Source organism: Sitophilus oryzae, unplaced genomic scaffold, assembly GCF_002938485.1.
Source record: "Sitophilus oryzae breed Bouriz unplaced genomic scaffold, Soryzae_2.0 scaffold_1570_pilon_pilon, whole genome shotgun sequence".
NCBI lineage: Eukaryota > Metazoa > Arthropoda > Insecta > Coleoptera > Curculionidae > Sitophilus > Sitophilus oryzae.
The window spans coordinates 38,680-43,902 of NW_022146248.1; the positions used below are offsets into that span (position 1 = coordinate 38,680).

The 5,223-nt window shown below is 35.8% G+C and overlaps 1 pseudogene; it reads left to right on the forward strand.

Annotated features, from left to right (window-relative positions):
- The first annotated feature begins 450 nt into the window (after positions 1 to 450).
- LOC115879051 lies at positions 451 to 2,110 on the forward strand (annotated as a pseudogene).
- The last annotated feature ends 3,113 nt before the right edge of the window (positions 2,111 to 5,223 follow it).

Consider the following 5,223-nt stretch of genomic DNA (forward strand, 5'->3'; position numbering starts at 1 on the left):
TCCACGATGGTTTTTGCAGTTCACAGTTCACAGTTCACAGCACAGCTTTTTAAGTTTTTAATGCCACTTTTTCACAATTATCACCGGTTGGAGTAAATAAAACTTGAATTAAACTCACAAGATAGCAATAATTACTTTGAAAATGTACGTTATAAACACTTTTCGGAATTTCTTTAATGAGAGCGGTTTAGATTTTGAAAGATTATTATGATTTTTGAAGATTCTGACTTTGACAAGAGAAAATTATTTCTGTTTTTGTTTGCCGTTGTTCTTAGCGACCGCTATAGCAGCGCCAGATCGCATATAACGGTCGCGACCCAAAATAATTTCGCGATCCAAAATTTTTACGGGCTTTCCAATCTAAACTTGTTGCATTTATCTATGAAATTACTCTTGAAATGACTAATATCATTGTCACTTGTCATATAAAAAATAAAAAGTGGCAATTATGGATAATTTAAGACAAGTGTGTGTTTCATCTTAGATTAACAATAGAAATGTTTCATAACAACGTTTGTTAACGACAATGACCTTCATACTCAACAAGTGTTTAAATCGTTTAAATGTACCTATTCTCTGGTTTAAATCGACTGTTATGGAATTTTCATCAAAAAATAGTCCAGTTTGAGATTTGGGACAGTTAAATATAGGCTGATATAGGTACAAAACATTGCATGAGGTAGGTTGGCCGGTATATTTTATATTTACATTCCTCTTTATTTACTTTACAAGACTTCATTAGAAAAATAATATAATATTATTTGGTTAATATTATACACTGGCAAAGATAACGTGTTTTTTCGGACAACCAATATCTCCTATCATGTTTATTTAATATAAGATTTGATTCGTCTACCACATAAAACAGAATTTACCTAAATATTCCTTTATAAATCTATTTTTTGAGGTTAGGTCATAGTAAATAAGTTTATTTTATCTCTGATTTTATTCTATCTCCACAAAATATACTAAGTATGTTCTGTCTCCTTATTCTGAGATAATACTATTTATAAAAGATTTTGTTAGTATTTCAAGTGATTTTGCACTCGACATTGTTTGCACTTGAAGCCAGACACATTTGATAAGATACTTATAAGAACTTCTTCAATAAATATCCTTTTCCTGTTTGTTACATTTGGCCACTAGCAGAGAGACCAATAGATAACTGAATCCACATTATTCACAAAGATGAGTCTACAAGAAACACCAAAGAGTGATCCTGAACATCCAAAATATTTAATAAATCTCGAACTGTGCAAACAGTTTTACGATTTAGGATGGGTAACTGGCACTGGTGAGCTATTCATTATATTATAACTGTTAACATTATGATATATGTTTTAAATTTCAGGGGGTGGTATTAGCATAAAGGATGGAGAAAAATATATATTGCACCTTCAGGAGTGCAAAAAAAGAAAGAATTAAACCCGATGATCTGTTTGTTCAAAATATTAAAGGTAAAAAAAAAAATCTTACAGATGGAACGTTAATTTTAAACACTGTCATTTTATAGGTGAGGACTTAGAGCTTCCACCTCCTCATATAAAAATTAAAGAAAAGCCAGTGCACACCACTCTTTATGTGTGCCTACACTATGAGAAATGCCGGTGCAGTAATTCATACTCATTCAAAGTTTGCCCTGATGGTAACTCTACTTTTTCCCGGCAAGGAATTCAAATGCACTCACTTAGAAATGATCAAGGGCATAAAAAATCAAAAAAACTAGGTAGAAATTTCAGATGCGATGAAGAACTGGTGGTACTCTATAATTGAAAACACGCCCTTCGAGGAAGATTTAACAGACAGATTGGAGCAGGCTATTAAAGATTATCCCCACACTTGTGCAGTATTGGTTAGAGACATGGGGTAACTTAATATTTGTTAAATTAATTTAAGGATGATTAACTATTATTTATTTAGGTTTATGTGTGGGGAGATACATGGCAACAAGCAAAATGTATGTCTGAATGTTATGATTATCTTTTTCGATGTTGTTTTGCAACTGAAACAGAATGGAATTGATCCTAGTTTGACTCCAGAAGAATTTGAACTTAAACACCAAAAAGAATGGAAAAGTTTAGAACCTATATACATATATTTTAAGCTATAATAAAATGTTTGTCAGTTTGATAGAGATTTTATTTATTGAGATTTAAGACTTTTTGTGAGTATTTATAGTCCAGTAAATAAGACCCAAGTCTATAGGCTTAATTTGTCTAATTGTGACTTTTTAGTGGATTGTGCACTTTTAGGGGGAGTAGTTTTAGGGGGAAAATTGTAACGCCGTGCTCGGAAAGCTCGGCAAGAATAGTCCCAAATGGCCAAAATCCGTTTTTCGCAAATATGTGCCAAAATATGCAATTTACAAAATTTTCTTGGGATAAAAATGAAGCTTATTATTATCTACAAAAAACTCTCCTAGGGAGATGCAAGACCTTGTCGTTGGTGGGGGAATATGGTCAGGTGCTGGGGAATCCCCCTAGCACCTGGCTTGGTCTAAGAAGCATATCTCACTTATCGTCTTGTCCTTGGCTGTAGTGTCGTGGCCAAGGAATTGCACCAAGACAGATAACGATAGCCCTGTCCGGCATACCAGGCACCCTCTACTGACTGTGGTCATGTCACGCGGGTAGAGGGTGTGGGGGTGTCTTGGCTTAACCGTCCGGACCAAGAGAGGAGACAACCTAGCCAAAAACCTAAATCCTACGATGGCGGGACCAGGGTCAAAGGGATGCGTGGCTAGATAGAGGACTAGCCTTTACTAGCCTCAACCTTGGGGGCACCGGGGGCACCCCATTGTATTTACCCCTTACTTCTACTTGCGGGGCTCTGTAGAAGGGACCGGACTATCCCTAGCGACTCGTGGGAACACTATCAGACAATCATAATAACACCACCGGTGAAGCTGTGGGAAACCCCTAGTAACACTGGAAACATTATGAATGAAAGTTCCAAGGGACCAATCCCAAAGGGAACTATATACAGGAGAGGCGGCCGACACTTGCGCGAAGCCAGCCTCCACAAGTGGTACACAAACTATCACCTCCTTTAGTAAGGGTCGGGAGTCCACCTCTAGACCCAACAAGCGACACAAGCTAATGTTTTAGTTTGGTTTGATAGAAACATGATGCATGGGATATCCCAGATAAACCTGCAATCATGCAAAAGGGTCTTCCGCCACAATCACAAGACTCTGAGAAAACCAACATGTAATGGTACTAGCCCAGGAACCCTGGGTGTATCGGACAAATTAAAGGGTTCTCTGGAAAAAAATTCCAGTGTAATATATGATAACAGGCAGGAATTTCCCCGAATCTGTATTCTTATATAAGAAACAACATTAACTAATTTACAACCCGGGATCTTGGTTCAACTTAATATCGAGGATTGTAGCAAAAATATCGTGATTGCCTATGCATAACTTCCGGGTGATGGGCAGACACCGCCTCCGGAAGTAGAGAGGAACTCGCGCGATTCTGCAGCCAACGGCGACTACCTCTGCTATTGGGATGTGACTCCAATACGCACAATGAGGTATGGGGAAGCACTAATACAAACACTAGAGGTGAGTGTTTACTATAATTCCTCTTATTTCCTCTCTCCCACGTTTGTGACAAAACGGGGCCGGAAGTATGAGATTTAACAATCGGGATTGCTAGTGTAACTAGTTATGTGAAAGATTGAGTGGTCTCAACGGAACCTTCCCTATCAGATTACAGAATCATCAAATTCAAATTAGGAGGAATCATACTCCAAACGGAAACTCGAAGGGGTATCCAAGAAGAACCGACTGGGGAACTATACCACACCAATCTCGTAGACAACCTGCGCCAAATAGATGCAGGTAGGAACCACCTCTGTGTCCTGTATCTAGAATGGTACGCAAGGGAAGTTAGTGGTGCAATATTGGATGCATATGAATCTAGTTGTCCCACAAGTAAGTGCATACAAAAAAAGTAACAACAAGCCCTGATGGAACAAGAAGCTGGCCAATCTTAGATCGGAGGTCCGACGACTCTTCATCAGAGCAAACACAGCGGCGAATGGCAGCTCTACACATAGAAATTAACTGAGTATAATAAGGAGATTAGAAGGGCAAAACGGTCTGACTTCAGTCCCGGGAAAACGCTTAAAAATGGCTCTAAAGGGTGAAAGAACAGGGTTTCCGCCAAAATTGACCAAAATATGGCATGTAGATGATTTTCATGATCAAATGGAAAATTGGGTTTTTACTAAAAAATGATCCTTACACTTTTTTCGTAAAGTTGTTCGTCAAAAGAAACCAATTCAACTATTATTCGTAATTATGCAATTTTCTTTTTTTACGACACTTTCCGGAAATACCAAAAAAGCGGAAAAAGCCACTCACGAATAGTTGTTTTTTTATTAACATTTGATTAAACAAATGCTTGCAACTTTGTGAGTTGCTTATAGAGATTCTATGAACAACTGTTAAAAAAAAACTTGACAAATAAGTTATTATTAGTGAAAATATGAATAAATTTGTAAAAATCTGAAAATTTTTGGCCTAAGGAATATCTGCCCTGTTTTTTTATTATCATAAAATATGACAAAATTCAAACAAATTCCAAAATTTGATAATTGTTGATTCTACTAATTTAAACGAACTTTGAGAGCGATATGACTTGGTGAGAATATTGAGGGATCTTCGAGGCGGAATATCTCGAAAACTGCTAATTCTACCTAAAAAATGATGATGATAAGGTCATTTTTGTAGGTAATTACCTAAGTTTCATTTTTTTATTCAAAGAAAATTTTTGTAAATTGCATATTTTGGCAGATATTTGCGAAAAACTGATTTTTCGGCCAAAGACGAACGAGCACGGTTTTTCCCCTAAAACTACTCAAAACGCTGCAAAAAATAAATTAAGCTGGGTAGAAATTAAATGATTTCTTTTAATATGGAATAAAATTTTTATTTAACAAAACATTTTTTTTTGTAATGTTCTTGCACAATTCTAACAACGTTATGCACATTTAAGATTCAAGTGTATACTACATTCATATATAATTTGATTTATACATTTTTAAATTTTATTAACACATTTATGTCATTTCATACAATCACATTTAATAAAGAACGATACGTCTAGCAATGTATAAGAGAAACAAAAGTTTAAGTAAAAAAATGCATTTAAATGCTTTAAAAATATTCAACAATAAATATTCTATATAAAAGAGAATTCTCGTTTTAAGTATAAA